The 23,797-nt window shown below is 39.7% G+C and overlaps 1 long non-coding RNA gene across 2 annotated transcripts; it reads left to right on the forward strand.

Annotated features, from left to right (window-relative positions):
* Positions 1–14,253: 14,253 nt before the first annotated feature.
* LOC134874495 (uncharacterized) lies at positions 14,254–21,185 on the forward strand. 2 transcript variants are annotated; one of them, XR_010167074.1, is made up of 4 exons: positions 14,254–14,282; positions 16,091–16,173; positions 20,367–20,432; positions 21,117–21,185. It is a non-coding gene; the product is annotated as an uncharacterized LOC134874495 (long non-coding RNA). The 2 variants fall into 2 exon arrangements; XR_010167075.1 differs by having other exon boundaries at positions 20,367–20,496; positions 21,117–21,178.
* Positions 21,186–23,797: the final 2,612 nt, after the last annotated feature.

Raw genomic sequence — 23,797 nt, forward strand, 5'->3', positions numbered from 1 at the left:
AGTTTTGTTATAAATTGGAAAATAAATGACAGAAAATGATTGATGAGAGACTTATGCATGTGTCATACTGTGCTCATACAGTTGTGAAAATAACGTTCCAATAAATGATCTACTGTATGATGGCTCAAGATTAGAGGGATATTCCCAAGTCAGTTAAGTATGCTACCGTTTGGAAAGAGGGGCTATAATTAGCTGAAAATGAGAAATGCTCATAGGCTATCTCACTGGATACTGCTGATGCTTAACAGTATCTGCTCGCCCTGATTAGCATAACTTCTCCTGAGAACGAGCAATGGATGAGTCAGATGACGGAGGAGTCCCAGTGTAGAGGGAAACGTGCTGGAGGATAGATCAAGAGGATGCTATTGTGCTTCCTACTCTTAGTCTCAGGAGAAAGGATTTTGATTCCCACACTTATTGCTTTGAACTGTAGTTTAAAGAGCTCTAGCAGCCCATTAGCCATGCTCAGAAATCATTTGGATCCTAAATAGAGGAATGTGTTGTTCAGAATGAGGCTAAATCTGCATTCATTAGTAAATGAGTTTTAATGAGATTAGAATAAAACTGGGTGAGTTGGGAGACAGTGACAGAACTGTGAATGAGAGGATGTGGGCTAAAATGAAAGACAAGCAACAAACTACATAAAACCCCTGGAGCCCAACGTATTGTATTCTTAGATAATCTACTTAAACTCCGTTAGATATTGTGAAATGTAATTTCATGATCCTTTTTTTTCATAAAACCTTTATTCAATCTCGCCTTTCAGGGCAGTTGGTTTGTGTTACCTTCACTTCTCAGCCAATCACCTTCGTCCTCAGCAGGCCAACCATCTGCCTACAAGTCAGTCAGATCCTTTTGGCTACAACAACCAAAGTCAAAGTCTGCATGTTTTTTTTTTCAGAGAGTTTTGCACTTTTAATTTGAAAACTTACAACAAAAGTGAATGATACTTCATTTTCATGATAATCGGTTTTCTTTTCCCCGAAAAGATGGACAGTTGAGTCTTTAAATACATAGGGTCAGCGATTACACCACATGGCTGTAAACTGAGGTACGCTGTCCAAACTCCAGATCACTATGAAGCATGACTCTCCTGAGCTCTGAAAGGCTGGTGTCTATTGGGAAATTATGGAGGAATCTGTGTGGATTCTCTGTAGACGTGTAAAGCACATTAGGTTAAATATTGTGCACCATCATAAATTCCATACTTAATTTTCCACATGAAAAGAAAAGCTTAAGGAGAAGCTGTTTCAAAACATAGCAGCATCTGCCGTCACACCTGTAAGAAAACAAAGCTCTCTGTCAAACCTTGACTAAATATGTTCTCTGATAGACAGATGCAGATACTGCATGTGTTTATAGACATTCGATATGTATTTCTTTAGGTTTCCTATTTCCCCAGGTATTGCCATCTCTCATTATTTTGTGTAATCCTAAATCATCAATGGCTTTTGCAGGAATGGCTAACAACCATTTCTGCAAATGAAGCACAACCGAAATAGATAATTGACATTGAGCGAAAGAGGTTGGGCAAGATCATGGCAGACACGTTCCTTTCTCATATTCATCTATTTAAAAGGTCACATTTTAGCTTCATGGCTTTTCCGTGCGGCTGAATTCCTTTAGGGATTCCCCGTCACTCCTAATGACCAAAACTATTACTCAAAGTGAAATAAGTTGTCACCCTGTTGGATCCTTAGGATTATTCACTTCTCTCATCCGTGTGTGTGTGTGTGTGTGTGTGTGAGAGAGAGAAAGAGAGAGAGCTGACAACCCCCCTTGTATCCTGTGGAAATGGTGCAACATTGCCCATTTAAAACACCTAAACATATGAGCTTCATGTCTTCATGTTCACATTGAGCTTTTATTCATGGGCTGACACTAACACTGATTCCCTTGCAACACCATTTACAAATAAAATGAAATATTGATTCTTTTGAGCCTTGCTACCCCCCGACGGGGACTGTATTTAAGTGGCTTTGTTTTCATTCCTATTATGATATTGACTGCAAAACACTTCTCTAACAGAGGCCATTTTATTGAATGTCATTTAAAGTGAATCTGATTGCAGAACATTAATGTCTTCTAATCTGAGCCCTGATGTGAAATGCACACACACACACACACACACACACACACACACACACACACACACACACACACACACACACACACACACACACACACACACACACACACACACACACCTCTGATACTCGATCTTTTTCTTCTCTATCTGCACTTAATGCAGAGCGTATATATTATCAGTGGGCTGAATGAACAGCGGTTGAGAGACAAAACCTGAGCTGTTTGTTTACAACCATTACTATTTGTATGGTACACTTGAAACCATAACAACACATATGGGAAAAAGACATTCATAAAGTTGTGTTTCCATTATCAAATTGTTGATGGACTGTTGCACTCATCAAACAAGGATACTTTGCAGGACACGCTTTCCTCTCTATTAACTACACAGATGCATTGAGACTCAAGGCCACTGCAGGCTGTTTACCTCAACACATGATGTAACAGAATGTAAGTGAATCTACACCTGGTGGAAATTATCCTGCATATCGTAATCATGCTGAAATACCTTCTCACTTTGCATGATTTGCGGCGCAGATGTTAAAAGTAATAAAGGACAACTTTAACACGGACACTTTAAAATCCCTTTAAAAAAAAAATCAAATTATAAATACAATGGGAATGATACACTGAGAACAACCCTATTGTTCTTTTAGTCGAAACATGTTTTTGTTTCAGGCCATTGATTGAGCTAGATGCCCTGGTTTTAAGACTTATAACCATTATATTTAAACCATTTTTTATTAAATCTGAGCAAATAGTAAAACTTGTCATTATTTTATATGAGATAGACTGTTTCCCCAGTGTGAACCATTTACTGTGGTTAATTGTTTCAGTAGCCCTTAATAAGTTCTCCCAACATTTTCTAGGATATGTTGTATTCCTTATGGACATTTTGTCTGGTGAATCGGTAGTTATAGCCTTTTTTCTAGTTGTGAGTTACTCTCTGTGTCAGTGGTGGGGGAAGTATTCAGACCCTTTACCTCAGTAAAATAGCATTTGAATAATATTTATTTTCTCGTCCTACACCTAACATCTTCCTATGAATTCATACAGATCAATGCTAAATATATGCAACTCCTGTTGGGAAACGACCATGTGAGTGTTACAGTATTACACATTTTATAATCAGAGCATTTTTTCTGAAGTATGTTTGGTTTTGTTTATACATTATAAATCCTAGCCTTTCCTACAAGTGTTGGTCAAACCCTTCTAACAATGTGCAAACTGTAGTTGTCATACAAGTTGGTTATTTATATAAAATCATCAACTTAAAACATATTCATACTTCTCAGGAATTTTTTTACCAGGAAGTGACATACAACTAATTTATAAGAAGTGTGGTGGAATAAAGCGTTCATTCAGTAAGTAGTGGAGAAAAAATAGCATACACTTACAACCATGTCTGTCATGTACTTGATTCAGGCAAACACAGACCCACAGGATGTTTGAACGTCACAGCCTGTTTTGGGAAACACTTCCAGTCATCAACAAACCTTTATAGACTAAACAAATGTAATAATAATGTAACCCAAGTTTAATATTAGGTTGGGACATTACTTCAAACAGAATGAGGATACTGCTCTTGAATCTTGTCTGCCAAGCAGGTAACGCATTATATAAGTACAGATAGAGGAACTGGCTAAGCAGCAACAGTGAAGCATGGTCTCTTTTAAAATCAATGCACAGGAATATAAAGAGCATTTAAATGAATAAGTGTACTTGGTTGCATTGGCTCTTTTCAGTTGCTACACTACACTATTATTTTCTTAAACCTTGAACAATATTTGTGTTTACTTCAATAAGGTCCTCCCAAGCATATGTATTGCGTAGCTGTCCTTTTGACAGTTTTATCCTATAAATAACATTAAAACTTGGTATGCAGCAATGCATCATGGCCCCCAAAAAGGAAACAGCCCCTTATGGTCTGTAAAAGCCATTGCTTTCATTGGTTTCGATGGGTCTTCCTGTCTGCAGGATCACGCATGGTGTTTAAAGTCACCCACACACAACCGCATGTCTGAGTTTTCCTGGGCTTTATAACTCTTGTTTACAAAGTCTAAAAAAATAACAGGGTGCGGTAAACATCTAATTCACTTTGCAAATCTAATAAAGATGTTGATTGCCTTTGTTTGGGAGTCATCCAAGAAAAATAACAGGATGGGAGGAATGCTGGTTAAGGTTTTGTTTTTCTGCAGTTTATAACGTTTTTATGGTCCATTGTCCATTTAAAAAAAAATGTTTACCCTTTTCAGTGTCAGGGGGAACTCGTATATAATGAATCATAATGATGAAAAGGAATGAAAGGCACTAATTAGCTTCTTCTGTTTGTTCACTCGAAGCAGAAAAGTTTACAAGACCAAGAGGTGCAATTCAGCTGAGTGAGTCATCAGCCAGCCAGGAGCAGATTGAGCTTGTTGTCTTTTGATTATGTTAAGAAAACATTTGTGTCATCAGTCCCAATTCATGCAGTCAAGTTGAGCTATTTGATTCCAATGCGGTCGGACGAAAGCTTCAATGTGCAAGCTAGGTTTGCTCTTGCCTAGTTTTGATATGGAAATCTTTTACTTTCAATTAAATGGTGGAGAAAGTCCTGGAACTGACCGCACGGACGTGCTGATACACCGCTGAATTATTCGCTGCTACCACAGACCTGACAGCTTTCTATTAACCGCCATGAATGGGGTTTATTTCCTCTCAGCAAAAGACGAAACCAGAGGAAGCCTACCCTGATGCGAATTCCATTTTTAAGGCTAACTAACACGCCAAAAACCAAATCACAATTTTCTGCACTGCTGTTTTCCCTATGTTACCATAGCTTTGGTCTGCTGCACCTCTCCTCCCTGCAATGTGTCACCGCTCTGCTTGCCTTTGTCCTGCTATAATTGAGTATCACAGGGGCTCAGTTCCAGCACCCTCTTGCTCGGCATGACAGGCTTTGACAAGTAATTCATAGTTTGCTGAGTAGTAGCTATGAATTACTATGCGTTAATCTCTCTTCAGGGATGAGGCATAATGTCAAACCTCCTGTTTTGTTGCGCCTGTAGAATACTTATTGTGACCAAGGCTGGCCCAGGTACAGTTTATGCATTTATGTCCAAGCAGGAGGGGCTTTGGGCAGTGTTTAAAGAGCGAATCCCCCCTGAATTACCTCAGAGGCAGATGTGAATTACAATGTAGGGACCATATGGTGGACATAATGAGGCTTGTTTGCAAGTTTCACACAGGGAAGAGCAGAGCAATCTGCTAAATTAGGCAATATTTTCTATTGCGTGCACTGTTTATTAGGAAACATTATTTTCACAACACTATAGTGCACATTTTGTCCCAGTGCTCTGTGACCTGCATAGACATTGTGAGACACTGCCACAGATTACTGCTAATCCATACAATCAAAAAAGAAAGCCACACAGCTGAGACTAAGCCATAGTATGTATTTACTGCACGTCCTATCAGTCTTTATTTCCTTTTTGAGTTTTATCTAATCATGTCTTGTCGGATTTTATCTTGTTTCCCCTTAAAATTCAATTGGATCCATTGTTAATTATCGCTTTGAGCAGCTAGAGTAAAGCCAGGTTTTTTAACTTCATTGGTAGAATCCTGTGGAATACAAAAGCATCACATTCAATGAATTGAATTGTCAAATTAAATTCAAGGGTAAGGAACAGAGCTTTTGATATATTGACATACATGCTATTCTCATTTGCATTCTGCTGTTAAATATAACCCTCAATGAAGCCTTAAGTGTTTTTAAAGGCTTTAAACAGAATATCACATCTGAGCCAGTTATCAAAGTAGCTTTCATAATGGTGAGGGTAAGCTTTTGTTTTCTGAAGTTTGACTAAAGTTATAGAGTGACTCTGAGTTCACACCACCACCCTCTGAATACACCCGGTATCTTCAAAAAAGAGAAATAAGTGTGGGAGGAGCAGTCTGATCCCATGCTGCCTTTTTCTATAACATCCTGACCCACTTTCCACACTATAAGAACTGTAATCTGATTATATAAGCCAGCACAGGTATTAGTTCGGCAGAACTTTCCAAAAAGAGCCACTGAAATTTGTCATAGCCGAGATGGAAATCTAAAGCCGGGAGCCATGAAACTGAACAGGATTAATCCTTTAACTAATGCTGCCTGCAAATGTATCAGGACATGAGTGTAATTATAGAGCTCTGTTTAAAATCACAGGGTTAATGACTCATTCCTTTTATTGTGAAGATAACAGCACTATAAAATCACTAGTATAGCTGAAATCTTTAACCATGATTGATTTTAAGACGATCCCATCACTCAGTGCTGTATTTAATAATCCTTTTTTCTCTCTCTTACTGAAGGAAGATCAACAGTGCCCCCTAGTTTAATGTATGAGCGGGACCCTCTTTACTGTCCGTGCTCTGAAGAACATTCATTCATAACGGCAGGGCATATAATTAGATAGTTCGTATATTAAGATTGATTGACATAATGAGTGATCAGCACGGTCAGTCTGCTCCTGCTTTGTCAGTGCACAGACATCAACATAATGCTGTCAGGAATACATTAGGCATGACCTTCATGGATATGTCGTTGCTGGTAAATATTTCTGGAAATGGTTACACATACATGGAGAGAGTTTTATTTAGGCAGACACATCCTAATTAGACTTAGGTCAGCTCTTCACAGACTTGTTAATTCCTCAGATGGCATGCAAATGTCTGCCCACCTTCCCCTGCACGGCTGAGTCATCACAGCACCGTCAGGAGAGGAAACAAACTGAGAAACAATCTTACTCTGTCTGTCATTTTGATTGAATGCAAACACAAGTCAGCCTGGGTCTTTAATATATATTTATAAATAATGTGTTTTCTAATAACATTTCATTGGAAGCTTTTAGCTGGCATATTTTATCTGCATTTGTTTGGTAAAATGAGTCTCAAGGTCAATTTAGAAACTTGAAGCTAATTCCTGAGTGTTTATTCTAAATCAAGCCGCAAGACAGTGTTTTAAATGTCAAGGGTATTTCTGGCGCGCTGAGGTCTCTCGATACCTGATGTCTCTCGATACCTGATGTCAGAATTTCTGATACGTGTTGTGGCGACACCTGGAAGATGCTTGACGTCTTATTGGTCATCTTGATTGTCAGTACTGTAATTTCCTCGTTATGTATATATTCTGTACACATGGCAGGAAGAGATGTCCCTCCTCACTTGCTCAAGGTTTTTTCCATTTTTCCCAATTAAATTGAAGGAGGAGTTTTTTCCTGATCTGAAGTCAGGGTCAAAGGGCTGTATGCTGAATAGATCTTAAAGACGCTTGCGGCAAACTTGTGAGTTCTAATATTCGGCTTAGTAATTGCCTTGATACTGAACAGTTACAAGAAAGTAGGCCTATATGGTTAGCTAGGAAGTACTGAATCATGCGACAAGACTTAGGCTACAAGTCCCAGGTTACCTTTTTCACAGTATATCTGATGGAAGAAATGTGCTACCAATATTAACAGTATACAGTACATATCATTGAAGTAAGACTGCGTGTGTTTGCATCTTTTAACTAAACATCTGAACCGTCGCTGAAAGTCCCAGAGAAATGTTTTTACTGTGAAGTGAAAAGAATGGCGCAGGCTAAAAGACACAGGAGATGAAGTATACAAAACATCACGGAAAGCCTCTGTTCAGTTTGTAGAAGGGTTTACACAGTCAAGGGAAATGGGGAATATTTATGCTATTTCAGCCAGGAATCATCAACTTCAAAAGTCATTTTATACTGTGGACAATATTTTCCTATCTCCTCTCCTCTTGAGAGTTTCTTTCTGCCTATATTAAACATGCTGCATTTATTCAGGATTGAGCAATGAAACACTGTTTGAACTCAACGCATTTCTCTTTTCAGTTAGTTCACAGGAAGGACTCCAAGAGGAAAATTCACTTATTTGAGTCACCATGCTGACAAACTGACAAATTCCTCTACATGCCCAAAAACGAGAGATTTTTCTCCCGTTGTAGAAGGTAATAAAGGACAGAAGGCCAACATCAGTTGCAAAAATACAACGCAGCGTTTATCAGGCAACCCCATGATGTAATAAAACACCACAGTGTAATGAATTGATCAATCACCTCTACTGAAATGAGGCAGGTCCAATTGTCTCATGCAGTTCGCAGCATGCACACGGTGTATATAAAGGAATCCTGGGCTCGAGTCCATTTTCATTCGTTAATGACTCTCACGCAAACTAAATGGGTTTAATGTGTGTCCTGAAGACACCCCAAACACATGGGGAGCAATCTGTTTGTTAGGAAGTGAGAGAGTCTCAATTTCCCAAACTTGTATTGATTTACGGATTACTTAGTTCTCTTTATGGCTTGTAATGATGCTTGTTGGAGTAGTATCAATCAGAGGGTTTTTAAGCATTGATGAGACAACATAAAGATGTTTGTCTCTTTCTTTGCTTGGTTTTTAGTCGTCCTTCTACAAACCCGAGCTTTACATTCAGTGCACAATCTTTTCTGCGACACTCTCTTCCAGCAGTGGAGATGTGCCTCAATTTCAGTTCCATTCTGTTTTCTTGTCACAGTACATTTAAACATGCCTACGTCAGATGTGCAGGCTCGGGGACCTGACAACAGTTTTTGTATAAGGGACAGATGGTTGGGGTGAGGCTGTGGTCAGAGGAGTCATAGTGAGGATGACGGTAATGCCATTAGAAAACAAGATGCAGGCAGATGCAGCTGAGGCCATAATGTGAGAGAAAGTTGAGCAGTTCAATCCAAGGCCTTTTCCATATTGCCTCTAAAGCCACTGTATCTAATCTGATGCCCTTGTCTCTGTGGATTTCCATTCAACTGTGCTTTGAAGTGGACACAAGGCATTTGCCAAAGACAATGCACATGAAGCATGAATGCAAAAGAGAAAGACACACATCATTTATCAGACACAATATGACATCAACAGTGATCACAGCTTGAATGTAGGCAAAGAAGAAAATCAATGAGGCTGATTCTGACTGACAGGATTATGCTGTGCTGTCACTGAAAGAAAGACTTTAGATTGATCAGTGAAACTTCTGCTGGTTTGTTCAAGTCTTTCATGCATGCATGTCAATCAGCGTCAAAAATGTCTTCAGCAAAATTAGGAGAAATATGTTTTATGACAAGAATCTAAACCTGGAGAAGGTAGAAACCTAATTGTAATTGCTTGCGAGGGAATTTAATTTCAATTGTGTCTGTAGCTGCTTAATCTTTCCCCTGTGATAATGTTCTGCTCTATGCTTGGAAGGTAATTTACCAGCTCCTTATCTTCCATAGCCAGGTTGTACTCAGGTCTGAGCTGGAAGTCACAGAAGACAGAAATGGTACACTGTTGGCTACCTGAACCAAGCTCGCTACTATTAAATTCTCAAGGAAAAACATGATTGACAGAGCAGCTTTGGGGGGAAATGTGAACAACTTCATGATTGATTCAGACTGAAAGCTATTCTTTTGAAGGAAATGTAGTATCGCTCAAATATGTGTTATATATGGAGCAACTGGCTCTCAAAATATCAGATATTTATACAGACGTGGCAAGAAAACCACCATCTCACAACACTAGTTGTGTAGCACATGCCAACATTTCACTATTCATTATTTAAATTAATTGTGTAGAGTTTTGTTCTGTTGCCCCTGTGTTTCTCCTCCCCTTCCAGCTGTGTCTCGTCTTGTGATTACCCTTGTGTATTTAGTCCCTGTCTCCCTTTTGTCTGGTGTTCGGTCATCGTCATTTCTTCCCTGATCTTGTCCAAGATACCTGCCTGTTCCTTTCGTATTTGCATAAAGAAGTTGGCTGATTCCCTAAATTAAACGTAGATATATTTTTTACTTTCTTTTTAATGCTATTTTATTTCTATTATAATGTACAATGCATTGTCTTATGTTGCTGCAACACAAACATTTACCAAATTGGGATCAATAAAGTACTTCTTTCTATCTATATAGACTTGATTTCACACAAAAGTAATACTGTCTCTTTCGATAAATAAATTGAACTAAAATGTACCTTTGTTTTAACTGCTATAATACTGAAAAACAACACAATACCTACTAAGTGACCAATTATTTTTTACCTCAGCGTTATGGCAATCCAATTAATTAGTGACTTAACTTGAGAGTCACTTTTCCAACAAAACTATGTACATGTTTTCTAAATGAATACTGTGTAAGAACACAAGTTCTTCGTGTCAAATCTACACTAATCACCTGAGGCCTGGGTGTGCCATGGACTTTCAGCAAGCTAATCAAGTGTTTGCACAATTCCACTCAGGGTGAGCAGAGGGACGCAGAAACTTCCGACCCCCTAATGGTCTTGACCCAGGACTGATTAAAGTGCATTGAGGACCCAATGGACTCTCAGTGTGAGCGTATAGGACACAAATCTATGTATGTCATTCTCTTTGGTGAAAAATCACGCCTATGTCCGTAATAATCCAAGTCCACCACAGGTAACCTAACGTTTAGGACTGAGCAATCAGAGGCGACAGGTATAGCTAACACAGGAATGTCACAGACATTGTTGCACACAGAAAATGTTAACATAGATTTTTCATGAATGATTTACAGTAAATAACTACTACGAAGCAAGGTTTGGGTTATAGCTATTCATAAATTATTAAGTTCTCGGCTAGTTTAAAACTGGTGGTCTGCTGAATCAGCTTACCCCATTTAAACATGGGAAGTCTTTAAAGATTTAAATCAATAAAGATTTAATAAATAAGTTAAAAGGAAACCTATGAATCACAGTCTACAGTATCAAAAGTTGTACACAGTGTTATCATGATGTAACATCCATCCATCCATCTTCTCCCGCTTTTCCGTCAGGGTCGCGGAGGTAACAGCTCCAGCAGAGAGCCCCAAACTTTCCTTTCCCTGGCCACATCAACCAGCTCTGACTGGGGGATTCCAAGGCGCTCCCAGGCCAGCGAAGAGATATAATCCCTCCACCTGGTCCTAGGTCTACCCCTCGGTCTCTTCCCAGCTGGACGTGCCTGGAACACCTCCCTAGGGAGGCGCCCAGGTGGCATCCTCACTAGGTGCCCGAACCACCTCAACTGGCTCCTTTCAACGCGAAGGAGCAGCGGTTCTACTCAGAGTCCCTCCCGGATGACTGAACTTCTCACCTTATCCCTAAGGGAGATGCCAGCCACCCTGCGGAGAAATCCCATTCCGGCCGCTTGTATCCGCGATCTCGTTCTTTCGGTCATGACCCATCCTTCATGACCATAGGTGAGGGTAGGAACGAAGATGGCCCAGTAGACAGAGAGCTTTGCCTTCTGGCTCAGCTCTCTTTTCGTCACAACGGTGCGGTAAAGCGACTGCAGTACCGCTCCCGCTGCTCCGATTCTCCGGCCCATCTCACGCTCCATTGTTCCCTCACTCGAGAACAAGACCCCGAGATACTTGAACTCCTTCACTTGGGGTAAGGCTTCATTCCCTACCTGGTGTGGACAGTCCATCGGTTTCCTGCTGAGAACCATGGCCTCAGATTTGGAGGTGCTGATCCTCATCCCAGCCGCTTCACACTCGGCCGCGAACCGATCCAGTGAGTGCTGAAGGTCACAGACCGATGAAGCCATTAGGACTACATCATCTGCAAAAAGCAGTGGTGCAATCCTTAGCCCACCGAACTGCAAACCCCCTCCCCCACGACTACGCCTCGAAATCCTGTCCATGAATATCACAAACAGGATTGGTGACAAAGCGCAGCCCTGGCGGAGGCCAACCCTCACCGGAAATCGGTCCGACGTGCTGCCGAGGACCCGGACACAGGTCTCGCTTTGAGAGTACAGAGATTGGATGGCCCTGAGCAGAGACCCCCTCACCCTATACTCCCGCTGCACCTCCTACAGTATCTCCCTGGGAACCCGGTCATACGCCTTCTCCAAATCCACAAAGCACATGTAGACCGGATGAGCGTACTCCCAGGCCCCCTCCAGGATCCTTGCGAGAGTGAAAAGCTGGTCCGTCGTTCCACGACCAGGACGAAAACCGCATTGTTCCTCTTCAATCTGAGGTTCGACAATCGGCCGGACCCTCCTTTCCAGCACCTTAGAGTAAACTTTCCCGGGGAGGCTGAGTAATGTGATGCCTCTGTAATTGGCACATCTTTCATAAAAACAGTTTTAGGCCAAACCATATATTAAACTGAATCCATTTTAAATATTTGAGGCCATTTATATTATTGAATATGTTTGATTGCTTATAAAAAATCCCTTACAAAGATAATAAATTATGAATATAATGTAGAAGATCAACATTATTCCTATTTTCAAAGGTACCAACAACATGTTTGATTGAGCCAGTCCAATCAATGTCAACCAAACCCATCTGTTAATGTTATGATGGGAAACACTCATTTGCTGTTTTGTAAAAGGTCGTAAAAGACTCTGAGTTTGTGGTAATATTCCTTGAAAGTAGAATCTCAAAGCATACTGCACTGCTTGTTAACGATGCAAAATATCCACCAAAGTGCCCATTACCCATCAATTAAAATAAAATCTTTAGAGCCCTACAATTCTTTATTCCTCCTCAAGCGCACATTTTCAGCTAACAGAGCTAATAACCATATGCATGATAACCTAAGTGTCCTGATGGCCCATCTGTCTCTAGCCCACTGACCTGTGCCCCTCTCCTCCCTCACGCGTGTCTATGAAGTTCTGTCACTTTTCAAAACTAATCTTTATGTATGGATGCTGTCGTGAGCATCTGACCGCATTTGCAATTCTAATGTATGCAGATTGAGCTTCCATTGCCTTATAGAGTCTCCTGGTGACTCTTGAGTGACTGAACAAGACCTTTGGTATATACAGCAAAGCTGGGGAAGGGGAAGCAAACCCGGCAAAGACTTTCTGAGCATACCGTACGTCAGGCTAGATTTCAAGAGCAGCTCTTCTGGAGAAAGGAATTTAAAATTATATCTGACATCTTAACTCTGCTTTGAAAAAGACATCTTTCATCACAGACCACATATGGATTCTTTTAGTGTCAGTATCAATAAACTCATGTGCCACTAGTCCTATATTGGTAGTGTTATTTGACTTAAAAAGCAGACGGATCCGAAGAATTCTTGGCAATTCTAGAAAGATATGAGGTGAGAATATTGCACCTAATATAAAAAAGCTTAGGAATTATGATATGTTCTGAGAGAACCCGCTGGAGCATTGCTTCAGCAAAGATGTCATTAAAGCGGTGTCAGTCAATGTCACACTGTTCAATGGAAACCCAGAAAAAGATGGACAACTCAGGTAAAAGGCATAGTGTGGTGAAAGGGAAGGGGAGCTTCAGTAAGACATGTAAAAGCAACATGGCCCTGCAGTGCAATTTTATAACATCAATGTCACAGAGTTTATAAATCATATTCAAAAATATTTCAATTGGAGCAGAAGCCAAAATCTAAAGGTGAAAATATATGACAGAAGGGGGAACAAAATGTTGACATACTAGTTTTAGTAAACAGTTGCTTATCACCAATTCAGCAATTATGAAGCATTATTTGGAGCCCTGTTTCTAATTAAAGCAAATATTTACTTTCTTTTAGCTTGTGTTTGGTGTTTGGTGTTTGGTGTGCATCAACTCCTGAATGAAATTTCTGTCTCTTCAGCTTCAAAGTGCTTTACATTTAATTCAATTTAGCTTACACTTTTGTTCAAATGCTCTCCTCTGTTCACCAGCTGATGGCTAATTGTGTATTTCTGCTGGTTGTTGCATGGTTGGTGATGGTGTGAACAGCTGCCTTCTGCAACTGAAAATGACACAACTAGAGCGGTGAAAGTGATCCAAAACAGTCTCAAGCCTGACGTCATGTGCAGAAACATATTTGAAATGCCCAATGTCACATGGTTTCATCTTGTCCTCACATAATCATTTGATATTTTCTTGTTAGGGAAGCAGTAAAGCAACAGAAACTGGGTTTTACATTATCCCGAAAATCCGCCAACACAGAACTACTAATAAATAAAACAATTGACCTGCCACAATGACAAAACCAGGAACATACTATACAGTGGCTTGGCCAAACCAGATAAAAAACAAGGAGTAATTAAGATGAACTCAATCCCCCCCCTTTGACATGGAAGCACGTGGTTTGTCCCAATTTGTCCCAATTGGCTGCTTGCAGTATTTATCCATCCTCAGCCCTCAGCCACACCTTCTGCTGAACCAGGAAGTAACCTCCCCCAACGACCAGGGTAACTCAATGACTAAAAAGTCATCAGTGCAAACAAATACTTGTGTTAGCTTTGCTAAAATTATTGTCAGGTTACAAGCAAATGAAGAGTTTACCATGTTTACAACCTGTGGAGTTAATTTGTTGGCATGTTTTAATGCAACTGAAATGAAGCAAAACCACTGGAGCCTCCAGTCTGGAGGTGAGGGTGCCGTGTAATGATTTCACCCTATGAAATGCAATGGAAAACCTACCTTGCCAAAGCGTCTTGATACTTGTTTTTCTACTACAGTATTAATTTGATTTTGTATCTGTTGTTCTAATGTCACCACTGACTTTGTTTATACAAATGTAAACTTTTGTTACATTAAGTACATCCCAACAGCAACATGTGATTTATCTCAACCTGCTTTATACCTGCTTTTCTTTTTTGTCCGACAGAAAATGAGAAAATGATTTATTGCGGCCATATTTTACTCCTAAACGAGGTCTGACAGTCTTGGCAACCCGTCTGTCATTCTGCATCTTCAGAGAAATACATAGCCGCAGGAGAAAATCTAAAAAATGATTGTGCGGACAGACAGCCGGGTCACCCTGCACTCAGAAGTTTTAGCTATTTATTCAGATGGTCAGAAGTTCACAAAGCTTCAGAGAAATATTTTGATGTGATTGCAAATAGCCTCAGAGAGAAAATCCATCTTCTACCTCAACATGATGCCAGTGTGGATAAATGTGTGCCATAGTCAGCAGATAAGTCAGTGTTTTGAGACAAATCCAACATGTGGAATCTACAGAATTTTCTCCAGTATAATTATTTTACTATGCAATATACATTGAAGGATTTTAATATGCTGGGGTTGTTTAAGTTGAAAGTGGGAAAACAAAATGAATGGAGCGCTGTTTGCAGATGTTTATTTGTGCTTTCCTTTGAATAAAATGACTTTACTCCGCTGCCCAGAGCAGATGAGGCTTAAGAGGATCTCATAGGAGTGGATAAAATGGATTATGTGAAGAGCTATCATTGAATTGGCAGAATAAATCTGTGGTATCATTGAACAATATACACAATATCCGGCTGCTCCAGTAGGGATATATAGAGAACAACAGATCAGACTGTGGCTTTTATGGAAGACAAATACAGTACTTCATTGTACAGCATGTGATGCAGTGGCACCCTCCAGTGGATAATGTGACACTGCTTTTTACAGTTCCTTTGTGGAGATGGAGAACAATATGATAATGGCTGTTTGATTGTATAATGCTTGTAAGAAATATGCATGCAAAATGTATTCCATGCATGCTTCATTAATGTAGTTACAGCCATTATACACACCATATTAACTGCACAGATATGTTACAGTTTCCCCGTGGCAGTTCCACAAGCTCTGTACAAACTGTAGAGGAAGAAAGGGGGTTAAAAATCCCAACATAGGGAGTGTCGTGTTTATTGAACATTTTAACCAGGAGAGGATGCTGCTCTCTCACTCATGAAAACAGAGAAAGACACTAAAAGTATTCCAAGGAGTTAAGAGAGGGAAAAAAGCCTTTGTCTGACAGCAACAGAAACAAGTTCCATAGAAAATGTACATACACAGCTTAAGCAGTTAATTCAAATGCAGTCGTTTGGCCAAATGCTTTTTGATATGTCAAACATTTTATTGGATGTCAATTTGAGAAGAAAAGTTTAGAAATGTTGATCTTGTTAAAACTCTCAGATGACTCTTAAAATGTTTGCCGTTTGTTTTTTTATCTTTCCTGTTTTCTTTCTGCCATTTATTTTCATAGCAGTTAATTTTTCCTCTTCCTTCTCTCTCTTTTTTTTGCCTTCAGATGGTCGGGGCGGTCCCTAGAAAGGATTGTGGGAGGCGTTCAGACACTTCACGTCTTCCACTTTGTTGCCAGAGGCGTTTGAGGTAAAGAACTGGTGTGATTCTCCAAAATATCTTTAAATGTGGTAATGAGCAGGTAAGGAGACGTACAGTTTAGATCATTGTAGCCTTCTGGAGCTTTAGTAAGAGACTTCAGTCTAGACAACAGAGGCTGGGATCAAATAGTATATTATCTGCATTTGAATTCCCTTATTGAGTTGGCAATTGTCTTTTTTTGTATTCATTGTAAACATGGTTCACCAGTTGTCCACAATGTGTTGCGTCTAAACATCAAACGTCATTCTCAGAATCCCCTGCTGATAAATCTGATATTTCCCAAAATGTGGTTCTGCTTGTTTGAAGCTACACCGTGGAGGAGCAAGGTCTACCTGGCCTTAAGGTTCTCTGATGGATCCAGAGAACCTTAAGGCCAGAACAGAGCAATAGACCATGATATTGCTTATTCGTTTTGTTCAATACCATCAAAAATGTCTTGCTGATACATAAAGGGGGATTTGCATTATGAAAGCTATCAGAAAAAGGAGGATGGGGTAGTCCTTTGTTGTGGATTTAATGTTTAACAAGAAACACAAAACACCGAGAAACAAATCTGGCATTCAAATCTTAAATTTATTAAACCAGGGAATATTGTGAATTTAATTGCAAAGCTGCTTTTGTGAGGAACAAAGAAATAATCACGTTGACAATTCCTCTTTCAAATGAAACAATAAAAGGCAAACTTCACAGATTAAATGTCAGTATTTTTTTTAAAGTGTACTGCGTTTTTTTTGACAACATTCTTCTTGATCTGATCCAAGAAGTGATTGATCCCAATACTACTATAGACTGTTTTTTCCAAGTCAGTTGCGCTTTTATCTAACGTAGACCATGCAGTGTGTTTATGGGATCAAACTATGTGACTGTCCGACAGCCTCGGCAAAATGAGAGAGTGCAGATTGGTGAAAATGGCCTGTGACCGAGACGTTGCAGCTGAACCATCACTGCACCCATAATGCAATGCTGTGTGGTCACCAAGCTGGCATTTAGACTGCACGGAGCACAGGAAGTAAATTCATTGGACTGACCCTGTCTTCATCCCTGCAAAACCCACATCACATGGAAGAAAGGAAGAAAGGAAGAAAGGAAGAAAGAAAGAAAGGTGTCGTCAGAAAGGCTGCAGAGAGATAGCGACAGTGAAAAAACAGAGAGGCAGACTATGGTCAGATAATTGAAAGAATTACAGTGAGAAAAGTAGAGCAAGGGAATGAGGAAGAGACTGAGAGAAAGAGGGAGTGAGACAGGGAGGGGAGAACAGGAGAGACAACGTGGCAGGAGGTTTCGTCCGATGTAGTCTCTGGATGAGATGATAGGGCTCCGGGTTCATCTGAGGATGTGTGCTGGTAGAAAGCGCTAACCCTTCATAAGTGTGCTGTAACTAAACAGTCATTAACTTTTAAACCCCTTTATCTGCTGTTTGCACTGCGGCAAATGGGATTTTTTGCCTCATGCAATTTAGTTTTCACTATCTATTTGACGCTATACCAAACAGCATTAAGTACAGTTTAATATAAGAGAAAATGATGTAATAGCAGGACTTTAATGTAATGCATGAGTATTATAGAAGAAGATTGCTTTAGCCCAAACGTGGTATTTCCAAAGCCCTCCTGTCTTTGTATTATTTCTGCTTGCAGTCAGACTTTATAGCAAGGATCAGGCTGACGTGTTAAGCGGTAACTTCCTGTTTACTCCAAATAAAGGACTATGTGACTGCTGAATAATCAGAGCCTCTATAAGGTCACTGCATATTGGAGGTTGTTGAATGTATACAACCTTTACAAAAATGTGTACCAGAAGTTTGACCTTTGACAAACTACTTATGGACTCAGGTTATCCTTGTTTCTTGTGGTTCCCGACTTTTATCCATCAACCCTTCAAAGGCTTTTGGCTTATGCCAGGAGAGAAATCGCAATCAATCCACCCCACCTTATTTTGGGATCTGGGTGCTAATGTAGGAAAGACTTGATTTATAAAATGCGCAAAAAACGTCCAACAATGATTTCAAGAGGAAAGAGGAGTCCCCATCAGAGTGTGTGAGAGGTAATATAGATGCACTGCAGAGCTGACTGCAGGTAATCGCAGGCTTCTCCTCTCCTTGGCCCACCTTTCAATTTACATTTTATTGCTGTTGAAAGTGGGAGATTTTCTTAACATGCAATCACAGGACACGTGCCTGTAAAGACACGGTATGGCTGGCTCACTCACACACTCCCTTCACACACTTCACAGCACACAGGTGTGTGTGCAACACAACACACATCTGTTTTCCTGCTGTACAATGACAGTTCAAACTTTACTATGTCAGTCAGAGTAAGTTCAGCAACATTTTGGTTATTTATTTACAAAAAGAAGTAAAAATAAGACTCATCCCCTGTTCACTTTTGAACATATTGTCACATACTGTAAAAGCTGTTTTTTTTTTTTACAGATTAAAGCTGCCAGCTCAAAACTTGATAAACTAAGCTCAGTTTTTTACTTTTTACTTTTGCTTTGTTTTTGGTTAACACGTACAGCCAACATATGCTTAAATTTATGTTGAAGTATATTCTCCTTTTTCACCGTACCAATTTCATAAAACATCATGAGATATTTAAAGAAATAATTCTATATATGAAACATCAATAAACTCCCTTTCTTTTGTCTGTACAAACACTGTACGCTATGCCCAACAGCCATTCAGTTAGCCTAGTTTACCTTAGCCTAGCTTAATTTAGCTTAGTTCAGCTTAGCGGAAAGATGAGAAACTAAGGGGAAACAGTTAGCTTGTCTCTGTCCGAGGGTATATAAATACACCCACCAGCATCTTGAAAGCTCATTATTAACATCTCATCATATAAAATGTTTTGTATGGAGTCTTGTTATCTTCACACAGTTGCCAGTCACTTGCTTGACTAGCCAGTTATCGGCCAAGAAATAGTCCAGTATATTCAAACTACAAGTTTGATGTTAAGTGCAATTATTTTTGTCTGTGGAAAGCGAGAGGATATCTGTCCCCCGAATCTGGGCTGTATGCTAAAGCTCCCATCCCTCATCAAGGAAGCAAATATTTAAAACATACTAATTGCTAAGTGCCTTATCAACAATGATGAAAACTGTTAAACCTGTCAGATTCCAGTCACGATATCCACCAACCAATCACAAGAAAGCGTCATCCCCATTGGAAAATCAAAGCAAAAGCTTAGAAAAGAGGTGGGGGTTGAGTAACCAGGGAGCAAAGAGTCTGTCTGGGTGGGACAAGGAGGAGTTGGGAAGGGTGGGAATGTGGCGGGGCGGCAAAAGGACCGAAGGAGGAGGAAGAGGAGTGGCTGCAAGCTCATGCAGGTTTCTTCCCCTCCACTGTTTTTTCTCCCATCAGTGAAAGTAATGCAGCCCATAAGAAAAGTCCTCCTCATTATCACCTCCCCTTATACTGGAGGTGGGTTTACCCCCCCAAAGGTTGTCATTCATTGACCCACCCACTGAAGCACCTGGGCAGATTCATCCCACCTCCCCCTTCTGACCACCAGGGTGGGAGTGGAAGATAAACAACAACCCTTTGGCTAAAGAGATTCCACATAAGCTTCATTCCTTTCCTGTGCTGAGTTTTGGTTCCACTGTTTCTGACACTGCAGGCTGAGACAATCCAGCAGTGGGAGTCTGAGCTCAGGAAAAGAGAGAAAGGGAAGAGGAAAAAAGGCATGGGGGAGGGGAGAGGTTTGGACTTTTTTAAGATGTCTGTGGAAAATGAATCATGGGGGCCTGCACAGGGGGAGATCCAGAGGAGAAACACATCTGGCTAGAAAGAAAAAAAGAGAAGAATAGATTTATGCAGAGAGCAGAAAACGCATTTCCTTTGAGGCAGTTAGGAACGTTTAGGAAGGTATCTTAAATGTGAGACATCATGGTTTCCATCAGATAAATAAGGAAAAACAAATTTAAAAAGAAGATAAATAAAAAATGAAGACACATAAGTTAAAACAGTGACACATGAATAGAAAATGAAAAAAAAATGATACCTTGAATTTTCATTTCTAAGTTTAATGTCATGTTATTCTAAGCTGGAGTCTCCCCTCCCTAAACACTGACTGTTCTCCACAATGGGCGGGCAGACACGGGGAAATGCAAACGCTGCCAGCTCTTCATTTACTTTGGTTGCTTGGGCTTGTCATTATAGTTTTTATTTTTTTCCCGTTCCCTTTTAGAAATTGGTTTGCGCCACGAACAGCAGACAGCGTCTCAGGAGTCTGCCCCAGCCACGTCATCTACAGGTCTGTGAAGGGAAATGATCACTGTGCATCGCATCTTTATAAAAAAAACAGTCATATCATCAAAGTAAGAAAGAGTCTACATTCCATTGTGAGGCGGTTTTAACCCCTTAACATACATATTCTCTTTTAGTTCCCCCTTCCCTGAAAATCCTCACAATCAATACTGTGACTGTGTGTATGTGAGCAGTTCAAAGTCTGCATTGAAGCTATATAAGGTTTATGCAATATTCAAACCAAAGAATCCATATTTGTATGGCTGCACCCTACCATCAAATCTTAATATTGTTAAGTGGTGTGCATCATTTTGACTTTCCCAAAATGAATTCATAAATGGCATCTTTGAAATTGTGCTAACATGATTTTAAAAAATGATTTTACAATGACTACCTGGATGATTGTTTTGCAATGAGTTATAGTTTTACTTGGGCAAAGAAAAACCTTAAATACTAATGCTATGTGTTAAAGCAGAAGAAAAATACAAAGTAGAAGAAGGAAATTACTGACGTGTTGGAATAAGATCTGAGGCCAGAGGCTGCAGATTTTGAGCTCAGACTACAGGCTCGCTTCTTATTACTTTCTCAGCAATTTCCCTAAAACTAAAATCATGCAGCGCTTTAATCTGTAAAGCTCTGTAAAGATATACTTTAGCGAAAGCTGTGTTTTTCTTGTTCTTTCGTATTCCAGATTCAACCCTTTAAAACTGGACGTAGTGGGTGATTGAAGGAAGATGAAAAGTAAAAAAGGTCAAACATGAGAGATCTCTCTGACAAAAGCTCATTCTGTCTTCGACGCATTCACACTTACACAAACACACACTAATTAACAAAGAAAATGACTAAAAGTGATATCAAATAACAGTTAGTGTGTGTAAAGGAGCTAGTGTGTGTGTTGACACTGTAGACCCCAGGGAGCAGTTAGAGGAAACACCCCTGATTCCTGCTCAGTGTGGTCTTCCTGTCTGACCGGGCTACGAAAATACTGAAACATGGCCACCTCGTGTGTGTGTGTGTGATCTTGAATTGAATTGATACCGCGGTTATTCACATGCCAGTCAGGAAGGCTAACTATATGCCACTATAAGATCACTGCGTGCTGAAAAATGTCATTCAATTTAGAATAAAAGCTGGATTTGGTTCTGCTTTACTGAAGCGAGAATAATAGAGAGATTAAGTGAAATACAATATATGTTGCTGAAGTTGTAGAGCAGATCAAACAGTAATCGCAGCATGACTGGACCGATGATAACAGTTTTCTTTTTCTCATCCCTAAACACTGACTGATCACGCAAACAAAGTCCTGCTACAGATTGAAGTATAAAATCCAAAGCGAGTAAAATATTGATGTATGTGTGCTTTAAGGGCACCAAAACTGAATATGTCCTTGCATGCAAGTTGCATTAATGTTTACAAAAGATCATTTAGATCTGTGTTTTCTTGGGATATTCATCAATAAGAATTAAGGATGACTATGGAACCAATAACTACAGTATATGTGTATGTTTTTGAAGGGAAACCCTGGTTGATCCTTTTCTGTGCTCAAGTCCCTGAGGAAGGGAAAGGGGTCACATTTCACAGCAAATAGCAGGTCCTAACACATCTCCGATCCCAACCTAGTCAGGGCTGACAAGCTAAGTGTCAAACCTCCACAATGTGAACCATCATGATAACAGAAAAAGTAATGATGATTGGGCAGGAGATGGTCTGGGATTGATAGAAAATATTGAGATTGACAAAAAAAAAGAGGAGGATTTCATTCAAAAAGTGGCAAATCCCGTTATTAAAAAGGACACAAAGCATAACGGTGTACCGCAGTAGCTGTAAAGAGAAATTAAACTACCTGAGCTCAGATCTTTCATAGCATGTGTCTGAGTTATGAGAGGAAAGAGACTGATATCATACAAATCATACTATCCTTTTGAGAGCCGTTTTTTTTATTAAACCACTTCAGCTTCAAAGTGCTTTCTTCCTTTTATCCAATCGACAGATAAAAATAGAGCTCAGGGCTATTTCTGATTACAGACATGAACCTTTTGATAAATAACTGCAGTTTCATTTCAAAGACCCAACGATGTCCTTCTTACAGTGTTTATTCCTTAGTCCTAAGAGAGTTTCACATTCAAACTTCCCGTACAAACAAATCAAAGTGTACGTGTGATAAAGAGCTGGTTGCAGAATCACATCTCTGTAGTGACAGTGAAATGATGAAACAGGACTGTGAGGCAGAGTAAAAAAAAAAGGATAAACATAAACTCAATACACGATATGAGGCTTTCATATTGTTGTCATCACATTATGTATGAGTCGTATAAAAATAACATTTTCTGGCATGAAAAATGTTATTTATTAAAGTGCACTGCTGACTTCAGGCTCAGTGGATGCATCTTAATGATCAAACACATATCAAATACGACACAACTCACATTTGCATAAAAATATGATTTACACAAGCAAGCCTTTTCAACACAAACCCAATAATATGTTTCTGTTTGATAAAATGAAATTACCCCCCCCCCCCACCTCATTTTTGCTGTCTCACGAGTCAGGGCCTGTCTTCTTCAGCTCAGAGTGTCTCCCAACCCCCCCAGGCAGACCGCCTATAGTCTTTTATCCTGTCAGAGTCTGGGTTACTCAGGTCACAACCGAACAGTAGACCTATAATCTAGTGTCTTTGTCATATTAATAAATATATGTTTAAATAGTGTACTGACAAAAAGATGATTAGAAGACATGGAAATGACACAGGCCAAGAGAGAGGGACATATATTATGGGAGATTCAGGAATTGGAATTCTCCTTTTAAATTCACCCCTTCAACTTCTCTTTCTTTTATATAATGCATTTATATAGTGCATTTATTGTGCATGTATGTTCTTTTCTCCTCCTCTATTCAGCTCCTGCTTCTTCTTCATTTAAATGCATTTGATTATCATTTCTGTAAGATACAATGAAACCCTTTCCTCAATCTTCACACAGTTTTTTTTATTAAACCTCATTTCCCTTTTTAAACTTGAAAACACGGACGTGGTGTCAGGATGATAATCTTGTTTTGCTTTTGCCTTTAACATTTTTACCCAGCAAGATGTGTTTTTTATTTGCCCTCCTGCGTGTTGCAGTATAGTGTGTGTGTATATGTGTATGTGCATCCCATTTAAATTATTCAAAATCACTGAGCACCTAAAATAACTGCAGGAAAGCCATGTATGTTCTCTTCCTCCTCCTCTAAATCCAAACCCAGCAGTGGACACGTGGAAGGATTTTATGGTCATCATGAAGTTCTGGGCTGAGCAAGAAAAAAAGAAAGTCAAAGAAGGGCTGGAGAGAAGGAAAAAGAAACGTTTCTTTTTTTTTTTCTAAATGCAGACTCCTC

The sequence above is a fragment of the Eleginops maclovinus genome, chromosome 13 (genome assembly GCF_036324505.1).
Source record: "Eleginops maclovinus isolate JMC-PN-2008 ecotype Puerto Natales chromosome 13, JC_Emac_rtc_rv5, whole genome shotgun sequence".
NCBI classification, from domain to species: domain Eukaryota; kingdom Metazoa; phylum Chordata; class Actinopteri; order Perciformes; family Eleginopidae; genus Eleginops; species Eleginops maclovinus.